Below are 18891 nucleotides of genomic sequence, written 5' to 3'. Positions count from 1 at the left end.
GATAAAGGAGATAATTTGGAATGGCAGAAATTAAGTATTTTTTAATCAGTCTTTACAGAGGGAGTGGATGTTGGGTTTGTAAAACTACCAAAATCGTGTGTAAAACAGTTAATAAAAGTTAATATTCATAGAGAAATGGTACCAAAGGTGTTACTCAAACTTAAGGTAGGAAAGTCACCGGGACCTGATTATTCATATCTTGATTCTGATGAGGATTAAGAACAAAACAGCAGAGCTTCTGACCAATTTTCTAAAATTCTGTAGAAAGGAAAATTGTCCCTGATTGAATGTTGGGTGGCAAATGTGACATCCCACTTCAAAATATGAGATATGTCTAAACTTGGAAAGGATCAGCCAATTAGTTTTACTTTAGTTGCTGGTAAACTCTTGGGTGTAAATTTTCAATTAGTGTGCTCCTAGACTGGAACCGCCAATGTGGAAAGTGAGAGGAAATTGATCAGTAATGAGAAAAAATTGAATTTCTGTTCAACTATAATTCAGTGGCCTTGTGATATCATCAAAAACAGTCTATTTTTTACTGAAGTTTACTGAGTATTAAAAGGTCTATTTGTTCAGTGGGACATCCAGGGCTAGCAACACTGAAACCTTCAAAGCCTTTAGTACCTAAGGAGGCAATGGGTGAAACATTTAACTACTTTCTTTCAACTTAAAGCAAAAGCCAACTACATTATTGATAGAGTCTTACAGACCTAATATTAAGATCAAAGTCCAAATTCGGCACAGTTTGCAATCAAAGCATCTGTTTCATGTTAAGCAAGTAAACTGTAACAGGTTAACCTGGCAGTAAATCTGATGGAGTTTTCTTTTTCTATTTTGATCTGATGGCGAGAGTTTGCATTATATGTTTAACATTAGTCATGCTATATTTCTTAATGCCAATTCAGTTTTCTGTGGGTGGAGGGAGGTGAGGGGGTGGTGGGGGTGGGGTTGGGGCAATGAATACAAAGATTGAATGGATTTATGCAAGAGAAAGCGACTAATTTACTGCCAGATTACCCTCATAAAAGGTCTGACAACCACAATCTAATCCTCAATCTATGACATTAGGGTGCTTTTGTCATAGAAGTTACCTCAGAGGATAAAGTTTTGCACTTTAGAAGAAAGGATCTGAAAAATCATGGAAGGTTTTTGCTTTGTCTTTAAAGGTTTAATAATAATTTGCAATACAGTTACTAAATTCTTGATAAGGTGCCTCAGATATGCCAAGAGCTATATTGATTAATTAATAATTAACACAAAACTACTGCATTTTGTCCAAAGTAGTAATTATAAATAGGTACATAAAAACACCCCTTTTCATATTCATATTCTATTGTTTATTCATAAGAAAAAAGGATAAAGTTAACCTTATAGAAAGTCTCTTTAAACCATTGAATTGTACACCTGAATGAGGCTTCCTCCTTCTCCACTGCCCCAGTGTAAGTTGGGCAGTGTGCTGATGGAAACCTGCTGATGAGAACCGATCTGAACCCACCTGAATTTCTGGGTTCAGATCACCAACATGAGGTAAGTGAGTGCCAGGTAGGCTAAGCTCCTGGGATTGGGCGCTCATCCAACAGTGGGAGGGAATTTGTGTGCAACTTAAGACAGGAATGACAATTTGGAATGCTGCCTGCAAAAACAAACTGTGTAACTGAAGACATGTCTAGCTTGATGAGGAGTCAATTGGTGCCTACGCAGCAGATACAGCTCAGGGGAGACCTTTTTCTGCAAGGTGGGTTTTGGGTGACCAAGGTGGTAGAACTGTGAATTTGATAAGAGGTGGAGAATTCCACAAACGTAAACACTGTTAGGTAGAGGACTTGGGTCAACTGTCATGAGAAGTTCAGCGACCTCAACAAGGGTGACAAGGTAGGGGATTTCAGTATCATCTTATATTTCTACAATATATCAACAAATATTATCATGAATTCTTCCTTCCTACTCAAACATTTGTCAACATCTTCCCATGGATGACCATTAGGCTGCACTGTGCACTTCTCAGCATCTCCCTTACCCATTCCATCTCTTTCAGCAGAAATCCTTTCATGACCAGCATCTGTATGATGCACATTCCTGTGTTCACAATACCTATGGAAAAAAATTGCTTGCAAGTGCAGTGGCACTGGAGGGGGCAAGGCTCCCAAATGTTGCAGTTTCCATATTCTGGCTTTCAGAGTCCATGGAAAGTGTACCAGGTGCCTGATAGAAATAGTAGGCCCTGAATAGGGATTCAAACTTGGATTATACTCCGGACTTAAATGTAGCTGACATTATAACAGGGCTGTTCCAAGTTCTTTTTTTGGGGGGGGAACCTGGTACTTACCCTCAGCACAGTAGCCCCACACCCCCACCTCACAATCTGCCTATTTATCTGAATTGTTGCTGGACGATGCTGATAGTATAGTTGCAATATTTTCCTTTAGCCCTCCTTTTTGTGGTTCTCCCTCACATTTACCCAATTCTTCCTTATCTGATGATGGCTTACCTTGATGCTGTGGCTCCTCCAACTCCAATCTTCTTTGCATTGCCAAGTTGTGCAGAATGATGCTGCCCACCTTGTCTGGACCATTCTATAGGGAGCCCCAGAACATCTGAGGCTTCAAAATGTCGATGGCATTTTACCATGGCCTTCATTGTACCAGCATTGCTCAGGTGTGGTGAGGTTGTAGTAGGGTGTCATCAGCCAGGTGTAGGGCAGGTATCCTTTGTCCGATAGTAACCATTTTTTGCGGTCCTAATGGAAAAGTGGGGTGGGGGGATTAAAGGGGAGGCGGTGGCGTAGTGGTAATATCACTGGACTAATAATTCAGATGCCTAGGCTAATGCTCTGTGGACAAGGATTCAAATCCCACGATCGCAGATGGTGAAATTTGAATTAAATTAACAAATTTGGAATTAGAAAAAGATAGACTAATGGCAACCATGAAACCATTGTCAATTGTTGCAAAAGCCCTTCTGGTTCACAAATGCCCTTTCGGGAAGGAAATCTGCCATCCTTACCTGGTCTGGTCTACATGTGAATCCAAAGCAATGTGGTTGACTCTTACATGCCCTCTGAAATGCCCTAGCAAGCCACTCAGTTGTATGAATCAATGCTCCTCCGTGTAGAACACCAGTGGTAAGAAGCACTAAGGATAGCAAGGGCGCAGAATGTACTCTGGGTAGGGGACTTCCATGTCCATCACCAAGAGTGGCTTGGTAGCACCATGACTGGCCGAGTCCTAAAGAACATAGCTGCTAGACTGGGTCTGTGGCAGCTAGTGAGGGAACCAACATGAGGGAAAAACCTACTTGACTTAGTCCTCACCAATCTACCTGTCACAGATGCATCTGTCCATGACAGTATTGAAGTGACTACTGCACAGTCCTTGAGGAGAGAAAATCTCATTTTCACCATCATGTTGTGTGGCACTGCCACTATGCTAAATGGGATAGATTTTGAATAGATCTAACAACTCAAAACTGGGCATCCATGAGGCGCTGTGGGCCATCAGCAGCAGCAGAATTGTACTCAACCACAATTTGTAACCTCTTGGCTTGGCATATCCCCCACTCTACCATTACCATCAAGCTGGGGGACCAACCCTGGTTCATTGAAGAGTGCAGGAGCAGCACCAGGCATACCTAAAAATGAGGTGTGAGCCTGCAGAAGCTACAATACAGGACTACTTCCATGCCAAACAGCGTAAGCAGCATGTGATAGACAGAGCTAAGCGATCCCAGAACCAATGGATCAAATCTAAGCGCTGCAGTCCTGCCACATCCAGTTGTGAATTGTGGTTGACAACTAAACCAACTAACTGGAGGAGGTGGCTCCACAAATATCCCCATCCTCAATGATGGGGGAGCCACCACAATCAGAATTCTAAATTTTGATTGGGGGCTTTGACTTGAGCGGTCGGTTGTAATATTATATAATTACCGTGGCTACAAGAGCAGGTCAGAGGCTAGGAATCCTGCGGCAAGTAACTCACGTCCTGACTCCCCAATGCTTGTTCGTCATCTACAAGGCACAAGTCAGGAGTGTGATGGAATACTCTCTACTTGCCTGTATAGTGCAGCTCCAACAACACTCAAGAGGCTCAATACCATCCAGGACAAAGCAGCCCATTTGATTGGCACCCCATCCACCATCTTCAACATTCGTTCCCTTCACCACCGACGCACAGTGGCAGCAGTGTGTACTATCTACAAGAGGCACTGCAGCAACTCATCAAGACTCCTTGTACAGCACCTTCCAAACCCCTGAAATCTACCGCCTAGAAGGTCAAAGGCAGCAGATGCATGGGAACATCACCACCTGCAAGTTCGTCTCCAAGCCACACACCATCCTGACTTGGAACTATATCACCATTCCTTCATTGTCACTAGGTCAAGATCCTGGAACTCCCTTCCTAACAGCACTGTGGGTGTACCTACCCCACATGGACTGCAGGGGTTTAAGAAGGCAGCTCACCACCACCTTCTCAAGGGCAATTAGGGATGGGCAATAAATGCTGGCCTAGCCAGCGAAGCTCATGTCCCATGAACAAATTTTTAAAAATGCTGCCGAATGAAAGTGCTGTGGCAGCTACCAGTGAAATTGAGGGAGAACTTGCATTATCCTTCTGAGGTAATCACACACCAATTGAAAGTTGATGGAAGTCCCTCTGGTTCACATAAGTGGCTGACTCATCTTCTGGTACCCTCATAGCTACATGAGTGCAGTCTATTATGCCCTGGACATAAGGGAGGCATGCCCCTGCTGCAAATCCCAGAGTTCTCTCATTTTGCCTGTTGGCATCCATCTCAAAGGTAATATATTGGTTTTCTCTGATCAAGAGGGCATTGGTAACCTGTCTGATGCAGCTATCTAACTGCAGACTGGTGATATGAATGATGTTGTCTATAGTGGCCTGGAAGGAGTCTGTGGCAAAATAAGTGACGGGCGTGGTGACATTGACAACCATTAGCAAAGTGTGCCCCCTCTAGTCCAGAAGGCAGTAGGTCCTCTGGAACAGTCTACATAAATCAACAACAGCCTGTCTGATGAAGCATCAGCTCCTCCTGCACTACTCGTAATAAATATCCAAGAAAGTGACTCTTGCCCAATGCTCTGACAAGGAGGGTATTAGTGACCTATTTGTTGAAGCTGTCAATGCAGATAATGTCCTCTGTAACAGCCTTGAAGGCGTCTGTGGCAAAAAGAATTAAAGGCAATGGTGACTTTGACAACCACAGGCAAAGTATGGCCCATCCCCAGTCCAGAAAGCAGCAGGTTGTCTGGAACAGGCTGCGTAGATCAACAGACTGCCTGGTGAAGCATTGACTCTTCCTACACCACTCTTCAGAAATATCTAAGAAAATGACTCTTGGCCAATAGACCCAGTGAATTAAGTAAGGTCTTCTATGAGCAGCACCCTACCCCTGCCCCCCCCCCACCCCATGCACACCCCCCTCCACCACCCCCCTACCACCCCACATGCTGTGTAACAGGCCTGGCTGCTGCTTGTCCAGGTCCTTCAGGCTGTTGTTACTGCTGCTGCTTCTCCTCTTCCTCCAACAGTTCATCCATTCAAAGGAGTGAAGCAAAAAGAGCACCTATGTTAAGCAGTGAGTGCTTAATGAAGGTTGGTAAAGGAGAAAATAATCAGATAGAAGCAAACTGGAAGATTAAAAATGGTTTAAAAGGCACTACTCACAATGGCTCACAGATTGAGGGCAGATTTGATAGAAGTGTATAAAATTATGACAGGCTTAGATAAGTTAGACAAGGAAGAACTGTTCCCATTAACTAATGGTACAAGGACTAAGGGACACAGATTGAAGGTTTTGGGCAAGAGATGCAGGGAGAATATGAGGAAGAACTTTTTTCTGCAGCAGGTGATAATGAACTGGAACTGCCCACAAGGGTGGTGGAAGTGGAGACAATCAATGACTTCAAAAGGAAATGGGATGGATACTTGATGGAAATAGACTTGCAGGACTATGGGGATTGAGCGAGGGAGTGGGACTGACTGGATAGCTCTGTGGAGAGCTGGCATGGAATTGATGGGACGAATAGCCTACTTCTATGCTGTAAATGACTCTATCCCAATGATCTGTTTCTCTTGCCATAGATGCAGCCAGATCTGCTGAGTATTTCCAGCATTTTATGTTTTTATATCCTGGAGCAGGGCTTGAACCCATTACATCTGACTCAGAAATGAGAGTGAAACCACCGAAAATTAGCAATACAGTAGCATTGGATTATCCTTCCCCACAAAGACAAGCTTCCAATAGAGGGGCTGATGGTGGCGTAGTGGTAATGTTACTGAACTAGTAATCCAGAGGCACAGGCTAATGTTCTGGGGACATGTGTTCAAATCCCACCACTATAGCTGGTAGACTTTAAATTCAATCAATTAATTAATTAAAATATGGAATTGAAAGCTAGTCTCAGTAATGGTGCCATGAAACTAACATTGATAGTCATAAAAACCCATATGGTTCACGAAAGAAATATGCTATTCTCACCTGTTCTTGTCTACATGAGACTCCAGACAAACAGCAATATGGCTGACTCTTAACAGCCCTCTGAAATGGCCTAGCAAGCCACTCAGTTGTCAAGGGCATCTAGGGATGAGCACCAAATGCTGGCCTTGCCAGTGATGTCCACATCTCATGAAAGAAAATTGAATATTGTCAGTTGATAGCACTCTTGCCTCTGAATTACAAGGTTCCAGGTTCAAGTCTCACTGTGGCTGACACTCCGTGCAGTACTAAGGGAGTATGTCACTGTTGGAGGTGCTGTTGTTTGGATGAGATGTTAAACTGAGGCTCCATCTGCCTGCTTGGGTGGATGTAAAAAAGCCCATGGCACTATTTCATAGAAGAATAGGGGAGTTATCCTTGGTGTCCTGCCAATATTTATCCCTCAATCAACGTCACAAAAATAGATTATCGGGTCATTATCACATTGCTGTTTGTGGGAGTTTGCTGCGCACTAAGAGAGTTCAAGATGGCTCCTGGGCTGGAAGCTCCCTAGGAAGCTCCCTTGCTGTTCAACTCTATCCATGGCCATCTGCTCCCATCCCTAACGTTTTCTCCCCCAATCTGCCCTCTTAAACTGTTTAAATTCCCCTGGCTCTTTAATTCAGTTCATTTTAGCCCTATCTAAAAGTTAACAGTTAGTTTAGTGTATGTTACCTGGGCCCACTGCCCTCCCCCAGCCACACCTGCTCTTTGTTTTCTCAATGAAATTGATCCGGATGAAACTGACGAGCACAGCTGCCGATACTTCAATCTCGGATCCTGCTGTCTTCACAGTCCAGAGTGTCTGCAGCCACGGCATGCGGTAAGTCCATTGAGGTGAAGAAGGAGCTGCGGGACCCGAGAGAAGTCCTGTGAAAAGGTGCCCCGAACACCCAAAACATCCACGAACGGCCCCCCCGGCCGCAACTTCAAAGCGCCCGCGGGAGATGGCTCGGAGAGCATCTGCAGCGCACTGTCGGCAATGCTGCATGCCTTTATTTAAACCACTGCAAAAAAAAAAAACCCTTAGCAAATGTAATCACCTCTAAGTCTGCCAAATGATGCTTCACCTCCCGAAGGACGTGGATGAGCTTTCCGGACGTCGATGGTGGGCACTGAGGAAATGGCTTATTACCTGCACCAGATTCCACCCCTTCCACCACCCCCCACCCCCGTCCCCTTCCCTGCTCCACCCTCTCAGCTCACCCCCTCACAACCCCGTCCCAGCCCGCCCCCCCCTCGCACCATCTTCACCCCGCACCCCCTTCCCCTGCACCCCCCCCCCACCCCCTCCCTCTACCCCTCCCCCTTGCATCCCCTCCTCCCACCGGCACCATCCTACACCTGTGTAGGGGCCCCAACAACCCCACTGCCTTGTGGGCGTCTCGGGAGAGACCAAGGCTAAGGGAGTAAACCCTAACAGAAAATCCGGAGCGGAACCCCGTAGGCGGTCATGTGTCACCTTTGGCATGTTTCCGGCAGTTCCTGCAGCCATACTGGTGCCAAACGTCGTGTCCTGCACTCCTTTGGACCCCACCAGAAAGGCCGAGAGGGGGGTTTTGACGACTGGGCAACTCTCAACCCCCATAAATTTGCCCAGGCATGCGCCATGGAGAGGTCACTCCATAGTTGCCTCACAGCGACTAAAACAACACGGAAGGCAGCAGTTACGGGTTATAAGTCCAGATAAATTGGCGTAGAAACTGGGCGCCACGGGTTGCCTTTGTCGGTGGGAGAGGTCATTGCACCTCACTGGACAGCTACCGCCCGCCTCAAACCGGGCAGCCCCCGGTCAATAAGGTTCTGTCCCGCCACAGTCTGCCTGCTTCAATGGGTGCTTGGAGCTCAGGGTCATTGCCCGAAAGGTGGACTGATACACCGCACCAAACAACATGAAAAAAGGAAAGAAGGTACCAGCCCTTCGCTTTGCAAGCTGGAACGTCAGAACTATGTGTCCTGGCCTGTCGGAAGACCTTACACAAATCAACGATTCTCGGAAGACCGCCATCATTAACAACGAGCTCAGTAGATTCAATGTGGACATTGCAGCACTTCAAGAGACTCGCCTCCCCGCGAGTGGCTCTCTAGCAGAGCAAGACGACACCTTCTTCTGGCAGGGCAGGGATCCTGAATAACCAAGACAGCATGGAGTGGGCTTCGCCATCAGAAACTCCTTGCTCAGCATGATAGAGCCTCCCTCAAATGGCTCGGAACGCATACTGTCCATCCGACTGCTCACCACCTCTGGTCCAGTACACTTACTCAGCATCTATGCTCCAACACTCTGCTCCGCACCTGAAGCTAAAGACCAGTTCTATGAACAACTCCATAACATCATTAGCAGCATCCCCAACACCGAACACCTATTCCTGCTGGGGGACTTTAATGCCAGGGTTGGGGCCGACCATGACTCATGGCCCTCCTGCCTTGGGCGCTATGGCGTTGGAAGGATGAATGAGAATGGGCAGAGACTGCTTGAGTTGTGTACCTATCATAACCTCTGCATCACCAACTCGTTCTTTCACACTAAACCCTGTCACCAGGTTTCATGGAGGCACCCAAGATCACGTCGTTGGCACCAGCTAGACCTCATTGTCACAAGGCGAGCCGCCTTAAACAGTGTTCAAATCACACGCAGCTTCCACAGTGCGGACTGCGACACCGACCACTCCCTGGTGTGCAGCAAGGTTAGACTCAGACCAAAGAAGTTGCATCATTCCAAGCAGAAGGGCCACCCGCGCATCAACACGAGCAGAATTTCTCACCCACAGCTGTTACAAAAATTTCTAAATTCACTTGTAACAGCCCTTCAAAACACTCCCACAGGGGATGCTGAGACCAAGTGGGCCCACATCAGAGACGCCATCTATGAGTCAGCTTTGACCACCTACGGCAAAAGTGCGAAGAGAAATGCAGACTGGTTTCAATCTCATAATGAAGAGCTGGAACCTGTTATAGCCGCTAAGCGCATTGCACTTTTGAACTACAAGAAAGCCCCCAGCGATTTAACATCCGCAGCACTTAAAGCAGCCAGAAGTACTGCACAAAGAACAGCTAGGCGTTGCGCAAACGACTACTGGCAACACCTATGCAGTCATATTCAGCTGGCCTCAGACACCGGAAACATCAGAGGAATGTATGATGGCATGAAGAGAGCTCTTGGGCCAACCATCAAGAAGATCACCCCCCTCAAATCTAAATCGGGGGACATAATCACTGACCAACGCAAACAGATGGACCGCTGGGTTGAGCACTACCTAGAACTGTACTCCAGGGAGAATGCTGTCACTGAGACTGCCCTCAATGCAGCCCAGCCTCTACCAGTCATGGATGAGCTGGACATACAGCCAACCAAATCGGAACTCAGTGATGCCATTGATTCCCTAGCCAGCGGAAAAGCCCCTGGGAAGGACAGCATTACCCCTGAAATAATCAAGAGTGCCAAGCCTGCTATACTCTCAGCACTACATGAACTGCTATGCCTGTGCTGGGACGAGGGAGCAGTACCCCAGGACATGCGCGATGCCAACATCATCACCCTCTATAAGAACAAAGGTGACCGCGGTGACTGCAACAACTACCGTGGAATCTCCCTGCTCAGCATAGTGGGGAAAGTCTTTGCTCGAGTCGCTCTGAACAGGCTCCAGAAGCTGGCCGAGCGCGTCTACCCTGAGGCACAGTGTGGCTTTCGTGCAGAGAGATCGACTATTGACATGCTGTTCTCCCTTCGTCAGATACAGGAGAAATGCCGTGAACAACAGATGCCCCTCTACATTGCTTTCATTGATCTCACCAAAGCCTTTGACCTCGTCAGCAGACGTGGTCTCTTCAGACTACTAGAAAAGATCGGATGTCCACCAAAGCTACTAAGTATCATCACCTCATTCCATGACAATATGAAAGGCACAATTCAACATGGTGGCTCCTCATCAGAGCCCTTTCCTATCCTGAGTGGTGTGAAACAGGGCTGTGTTCTCGCACCCACACTTTTTGGGATTTTCTTCTCCCTGCTGCTTTCACATGCGTTCAAATCCTCTGAAGAAGGAATTTTCCTCCACACAAGATCAGGGGGCAGGTTGTTCAACCTTGCCCGTCTAAGAGCGAAGTCCAAAGTACGGAAAGTCCTCATCAGAGAACTCCTCTTTGCTGACGATGCTGCTTTAACATCTCACACTGAAGAATGCCTGCAGAGTCTCATCGACAGGTTTGCGTCTGCCTGCAATGAATTTGGCCTAACCATCAGCCTCAAGAAAACGAACATCATGGGGCAGGATGTCAGAAATGCTCCATCCATCAATATTGGCGACCACGCTCTGGAAGTGGTTCAAGAGTTCACCTACCTAGGCTCAACTATCACCAGTAACCTGTCTCTAGATGCAGAAATCAACAAGCGCATGGGTAAGGCTTCCACTGCTATGTCCAGACTGGCCAAGAGAGTGTGGGAAAATGGCGCACTGACACGGAACACAAAAGTCCGAGTGTATCAGGCCTGTGTCCTCAGTACCTTGCTCTACGGCAGCGAGGCCTGGACAACGTATGCCAGCCAAGAGCGACGTCTCAATTCATTCCATCTTCGCTGCCTTCGGAGAATACTTGGCATCAGGTGGCAGGACTATATCTCCAACACAGAAGTCCTTGAAGCGGCCAACACCCCCAGCTTATACACACTACTGAGTCAGCGGCGCTTGAGATGGCTTGGCCATGTGAGCCGCATGGAAGATGGCAGGATCCCCAAAGACACATTGTACAGCGAGCTCGCCACTGGTATCAGACCCACCGGCCGTCCATGTCTCCGTTATAAAGACGTCTGCAAACGCGACATGAAATCGTGTGACATTGATCACAAGTCGTGGGAGTCAGTTGCCAGCATTCGCCAGAGCTGGCGGGCAGCCATAAAGACAGGGCTAAATTGTGGCGAGTCGAAGAGACTTAGTAGTTGGCAGGAAAAAAGACAGAGGCGCAAGGGGAGAGCCAACTGTGCAACAGCCCCAACAAACAAATTTCTCTGCAGCACCTGTGGAAGAGCCTGTCACTCCAGAATTGGCCTTTATAGCCACTCCAGGCGCTGCTTCACAAACCACTGACCACCTCCAGGCGCGTATCCATTGTCTCTCGAGATAAGGAGGCCCAAAAGAAAGAAAAGAAAGAATTGGCTGCTGCTTTTCATACATTACAACAGTGACTACACTTCAGAAGTACTTCATTGGCTGTAAAGTGCTTCGAGATGTCTGGTGGTCATGAAAAGCCCTATATAAATGAAAGTCTTTTTTTAATTATGGTGAAAGTCTGCCAACAATATTAAAGTTTAGTTGGGTTTATTACTCTTTTCACATCCTTTTCATATTGAATACTATGGAATTTGCAACAGTCAATGGTGTGAGGGTTCAGTGCTATTCTGTTAGACCCTGTGCCATTATCCTCCCTTTGATTTAATGTTGCTAAGGTCTGCCATAGACAGTGCTGTAATCAATGTGGGTTCTGCCTGAGTTAGATTATTTGACCCAGAATTTCCTCACTATAATTTATGCCAAAATTAACACCAGCCACTTCAACAATCTTGCCAACTTGAACTTACGTCCAAATTTCATGTGAAGCTCATTTGCCTATGCAAGAACCTAAACACTGATGTAGAACAAGCACAAATGCAGGGGTTAGCATGAATGAGTCTTCTGTCATGGTGTCTTGCTCACAGAGCCTCTTGCCTCTGCTGTTCCTCTTCCTCTTCTCTTGTTATTCAAAACAGGGGCTTGCATTTGGGAAGACCATTCCAGCAATATTGCCACCAATACCCTATCTTCTGTAAAACTTTCCTTCCTCATTCATTCCTCCCCATTTCTGCAATCTCCTCGAACACTATGCTCCGCTCTTCTGAGCCTGCCCTTTTTTGCATGACCCTCCATCACCACCACCCTCAGCTTCAGTGAAAGGACGTTCACAATCTGGTTCCTAGCTCTAGAACTCCTTCCGTCAACCCATTCACCTTGCTGCCTCTCTCCCCACTGTCAAAAACTTCTTCAAAGCCTATCTGTTCAACTATGCGTTTTCTTCTATTACAACTCAATAACCTTTTTTAAACCTCTGTGACTGCCTTTACTATGTTAAAAAGGTGCTATATAAACGCAAGTTGTTTGCTTAAAGCACATAAACATCAGCCAAATCTTTAGGTAATTATAGCTGAAACCAAATATTAGTTATCATATTACTGGAGTATAGTTTTTGATTCAAGAATGCCACAAACACATAAATATGGGTTACATGGAATTCGACTGTGCACGCAAAGAACAAAAAAAGATTTGTCTGTACTGACAAGTAGCAATTTCATAACACAGTTTCCAAGAATAAGCTTTCTGATGGCAGTGTTTGTCAAATATTGTTCAATTAATGATTGCATCAATTAATCTATCAGTATTTTATTAGAAATCACAAAGTCATGTTTAAATTTATAATACCAAGTTCACCGATCTGAGATTGCTAGATCTTTGTTATCCAAAGATATCAAGGGATATGGAAATAGGTCACAGATCATTGAATGTCAGAACAGGCTTGACGGGTTAATTGGTCAACTCCTACAGCCTAGGTTCAATAAAGAGGGAATTTTAATCCCATACCCAGTGGAACACTTGGTGACATGAGGCAAAATACAAATCATTTAAGCTGCTTTATTTCACACCAAGTGAAAATAAAGGGAAATAGTGATATTCAGACTCTTTAATTCAATCAGTACATCGTGTTTTTGCATAATACAAACTAATTAATATACTATGCAAATCACTGGGTCATTTTGCTTGATGTAAACAAAATGGGGGTAAATTTAGTTTTTATTACTGGGCAAAAAATAGGCGATAGTGAATCCATTAGAAAAGAAACTGAGGTGAGGTGTAAAACAGGCTGCTAATTAGTATCACCCATTTTTTGACAAGCAATAAAAGCTAAAACTATCCCCAAGAACTTCTAACTACCCTCCTGCATTTGAATCTTCTGAATATGCCAGAAATTTGCCCCAGCAGCTTTCTGTTTAAAAACCTAAGTGTCCGTGTGTGTTTCTGTCTCTGTTCCTATCTTCCTATCTTCACAACCTGAGGTGAGATTCTTCTGCCAGACAACCCTTGCTGGACATCTAGGACCAGAAATCTCCCGACATAAGAGATGTGAGGTATTTATCAATTTCCGAGACAGGCTAACAAATTGATTATTATTTGCAGTCTTTATAGATAAAGCATCAATGTCTAGGTCATTAGCATTTTTAAAATTTGTGTGAACACAATTTGCTTCCAAAACCCAAAATTTAAATGTTTGCAAAATCCATTCTGTAAAACAAGGTCAAAGATACGTTATTGTTTATGGTTCTTTTCTACTGTTTCTCAATTTTGTGGCTGAGATTACTCGCACAGGTGACTCACAACTCTCTATGATTTTAAAAATATCTTTACCTGGCTTGATGTTTAAGTAAGGTTCAGTGCAATATCCAAAGTAAGAACAGGAAACTTTTTGTGATAATTATTTTACCAACTAGAAATAAAAAGGCGGTATTAGTAAAAGTGAGATAAAGCTGTCGGATTGTTGTAACAAGTCAATTGGTTCACTGATGTTGTTTAGGGATTGAAGCTTGCTGTCCTTACCTTCATTTTGATTAGTTTTTTTTTTGCAAGGTTTTTATCAGGCTATGATAAATGTAATGAGAGTGTCACTGGAGTCTATTTATCACTGTCTGGGCCAGAAAACATTAAGGAACTGCAAGCTTCCAATGACACCGACATGGTGGAGTTTGGTAATAATGGAAAATTTACTTAAGCTGGCCTATATATGGCTCCAGTGCAATGCTAACATGGTTGACTATTAACTGCCCTTTGAAATGGCACAGCAAGCCACCCTGTTGTATCAAACCACTAGGAGGTCCACCACCACCCTCTACAGGGCAATTAGGTATGGGCAATCAATGCCAACCTTGCCAGCAGCACCCACATCCAAGAATAAATTAAAAGAAAAGATATGATAGGAGATCTGGGGAACACCATGAAAATTCATAGTCCCTCTGTTTTCAACAGAAATAATTTAATCATGGAACCACAAATTGTTCATCAGGTTGAAATGTAAGTGTATTCAAACCTTAGTAATGAGAGCACAGGTTTTTTGAGCAATATTATTTTAACAGCTGCAATAATTTTTACCCCATAGTTTCATGTATAATTCATTATACCTTGTTGAAAAGAGACATTGGAAGACCATTACCTTCAAAAATATGACATCGCTACTCCTAGTACTACACATCTTTAAAAGAGCATTATATCAGGTTTCTGTCTGGGAAATCAAACTTTGAATGCAGATAATAAAATGTCTGAGGTGCAAACCTGAACAGACTGTGTGCCTGGAGTAATCTTCTCAAATAAGGCTGCATTTGAAGATTTTAAACAGTACTACCTTCAAAATATCTCAAAACAATATTGATATATTTTCAAATATTTCAAACTCTTGAAAAATTAATGAACCACCTCTAAATTATGTCAGAAATTAGTATTTTATACTTGGTATACCAGTTGATTGCAAAAAGACAGATGAAACACCTGGATCCAAACACAGATCCTCAGTGCTTTCTTGGGATTAACAAAATACATAAAGTTGATCAGGACTAATTTCTATTTACTTGCATATTTCAGTTATTTGTAAACACCCTGGGCTGAATTTTATTCGGGCGCTGCGCTCCCCGGCAGCACACTTTAAACTCAGCGCGGTGCTTGCATTCAGCGGCCACCGAGCAGCCCCTGCGATATTTCGCATGGGGGCTCATTTAAATAAAGGGGGCAGAGCCCCCAATGACATAGAGGGGGCGGCCTACGCGTCCCCGGCAACGGCATCCGGCGCCACTGCGCAGGCACCTGCGCCATTTTTAAAGGGCTTTAAGCCCTTATCAATAAGTATAATTTTTAAAGGGATAATAGACATGATTTTTAATTCATATAAATATAAGTGATGGAGACCCTTCCCCAACAGCCCCCCCCCCCCCACAATGGTCATTTCAGGCAATGAAATGACCATCAATTGATTGTTCAAATACCCGAACTTTTACCCCAACCTTCAATCGCTTGCCCTCCAACCCCTTCTCACCATCCCTACATCCAATAAAGATTGATTGCCCCGCTCCTCCACCTCTCCCGCCCTGAAAATTTTATTCCTCCCCTCTCCCCACCAGGTTCTCACCCGGAACTCCACACGGAGTTCGGAAGGCGCACAGAGCAAGAACGGCGGCCGTAATATTGGAGTGGGACGGCAGCCGTCTACAGGTATGTTTATTTAAATATTTTAAATGTTAATCTACATATGCTGATGAAGGGCCTGCTGCCAGGCGGCAGGGGGGCTGCACCGAGGTCCCACCGCCACTGTAATATGCGGTGGACCCTTCTTGATGCCGCGGGGTGAGGCGGGCCTCTCCCCACAGCATTTTACCGGCAACCCGCAGCATCAAGGGGCTGGTAAAACTCAGCCCCCTCAGTTCTAGGAAGTTTTACAAGTTCTTAAGGGTTTTTTTCTGCATTAGATCAGGAATTGCATTGTGCTTAGAAAACTCACTAAACATGCCTTAATGATATTGTTGTAGTTCAGAAATAATTGTGGATCTTAGCCACATTGTTTCTTAGCCAAGTGAACCCATTCATAATTCAATTATGTGGCCCGATCCACAGAGTGGGATGACAGGGGATCTTCTTCTTCTTCATCTTATTTTTTAATTTATTTTTATTTAGAGATACAGCACTGAAACAGGCCCTTCGGCCCACCAAGTCTGTGCCGACCAACAACCACCCATTTTTACTAACCCTACAGTAATCCCATATTCCCTATCACCTACCTACACTAGGGGCAATTTACAACGACCAATTTACCTATCACCTGCAAGTCTTTTGACTGTGGAAGGAAACCGGAGCACCCGGGGAAAACCCACGCAGACACAGGGAGAACTTGCAAACTCTGCACAGGCAGTACCCAGAATCGAACCCGGGTCCCTGGAGCTGTGAGGCTGCGGTGCTAACCACTGCGCCACTGTGCTGCCCTAATCTTCTTTGGCCTCCTTGTCTCGAGAGACAATGGGTAAACGCCTGGAGGTGGTCAGTGGTTTGTGAAGCAGTGCCTGGAGTGGCCATAAAGGCCAATTCTTGAGTGACAGACTCTTCCACAGGTGCTGCAGATAAAATTGGTTGTCGGGGCTGTTACACAGTTGGCTCTCTCCTTGCGCTTCTGTCATAGCCAGGGTAAAATGTAACCAAAGTTTAACAGAAAAAACTGGAACAGAACAATGGATGATCTTTAAGGAAGAAATGTTTCAGGTACAGACTAGGTACATTGCAACAAGAGGGAAAGGTAGGGGAACCAAAGCCAGGACTCCTGGATGATGAGGGATATAGAGGATATGATGAAGCAAAAAAAGAGGGTATATGATGCATGTCAGATAAATTCTTCAAGCGAGAATGAGAATCAAGCCAAATACAATAAGCTGAGAGGGAAAGTGAAGAGGAAAATAAGACTGGCAAAGAGAGAAAATGGGAATACAATGGTAGTTAACAAATAAAAGTAACCCAAAAATCTTTCACCACCATGTAAATAGTAAGCTGGTAGGAGGAGGTGGGGTGGGGCCTATTAGGGACCTATTAAAGGTGCAGGGCAAGGCTAGAATACTTAATGAGTACTTTGTATCAATGTTTGCTAAGGAAGAGGATGCTGACAAAATAGGCAGGATGTACTGGAAAGGCTGGCTGTGCTTCGAGTGGATAAGTCACCTGGTCCGAATGGCTTGCATCACAGGTTGCTAACAGAAGTGGGGGTGAAGATATCAAAAGGCCTTGCCATAATCTTCTAATCTTCCCTAGATACGAGTGTGGTGCCAGAAGATTGGAAAGTGGCAAATGTGACATGCTTGTTCAAGGTCATTACTCGTAACTACAGGCCAGTTGGTTTAACATCAATCTTGGGTAAGATTTTAAGACAATAATTAGGGAAAAAATTAGCCCGCAGTTAGAGAGGTTTGAGTTAATTAATGAGACCCATCATGGATTTGTAAAATACAGATCATGCTTGATTAATCTAACTGAATTTTTTGAAGAAGTAACAGAGAAGATTGAATGAAGAGAATATAGTCGATAATAAAAGCATAATACTGCGGATGTTTGAAATCTGGAATAAAAACAGCAAATGCCCTAAATACTCAATAGGTCTGGCAGCATCTATGGAGAGAGAAACAGAGTGAACGTTTCGAGTCGGATATAAGCACTTTCTGTTTTGAATACTGTCGATGTTGTCTATATGGATTTTTAAAAAAACATGTGACAAAGTACCACATAATAAGCTTGTTAACAGAATTGAGCCTTATGGAATAGGAGGGTCAATGTCAGTTTGGATGAAAAATTGGCTTAAGGACAGAAAACAGCAAGTTGTGGCAAATGGTTGTTTTTCACACTGGAGGATAGTAGACAGTGGTGTTCCCTAACAGTCAGTGTTAGGACCATTGCTTTTTTGATATATAAATGACTTGGATATTGGAATACAGAGTAAAATTCCAAAATTTCCCAATGATACCAAACTTGGAGGTGTGGAAAACAAGTAAAAATGAAACGAATTGACTGCAACAGAACAGAATATGCAGACAAGTGGCAGATAGAATTTAGTACAGAAAAGTGTGAGGTGATGCATTTTGGCAAAAGGGATAGGGAGAAACAATATAGACTAAATAGCACAGTTCTAAAGAGTGTACAGGGACAGAGGGACCTGCGGCTTCCGGTGCATAGATCTTTAAAGGTGGCAGGACAAATTGAGTTAGCAAAGCATATGGGATCTTGGGCTTCATAAATACAGTTATTGAGTATATAAGCAGGGAAGTTATGCTGAACCTTTATAAAGCTCTAGTTAGGCCACAACTAGAGTATTGAGCCCAGTTCTTGTTACCACTCTTTAGGAAGGATGTGAAGGTCCTTGAGTGGGTGCAGAGGAGATTTACGGAATGGTTCCAGGGATGAGGGAATTTAGCTGCAAGGTTTGGTTGGAAAAGCTGAGGTTGTTCTCCTTGGAGCAGAGGAGGTTGAGGGAAGATCTGATAGAGGTGTCCAAGATTATGACAGATTTAGATAAGGTAGACAAAGAAAAGCTGTTGCCATTATGGACCGGAGACATACAGAGCGAGAGAGAGAGGAGCACAGCGGGAACAGAGGTTTAAAAAACAAGCCAAAAGCCCAGAGTCGGAGACGGGAGACAGACAGAGAGAGAGAGAGAGAGAGGAGCACAGCGGGAGTGGAGGTTTAAAAAGCAAGTCAAAAGCCCAGAGTCGGAGACTGGAGACAGACAGAGAGAGAGAGAGAGAGAGGAGCACAGCGGGAGTGGAGGTTTAAAAAGCAAGTCAAAAGCCCAAAGTCGGAG

Source organism: Heterodontus francisci, chromosome 6 (genome assembly GCF_036365525.1).
Source record: "Heterodontus francisci isolate sHetFra1 chromosome 6, sHetFra1.hap1, whole genome shotgun sequence".
In the NCBI taxonomy this organism is placed as follows: domain Eukaryota; kingdom Metazoa; phylum Chordata; class Chondrichthyes; order Heterodontiformes; family Heterodontidae; genus Heterodontus; species Heterodontus francisci.
Note: the sequence above shows the minus strand (reverse complement) of the source record.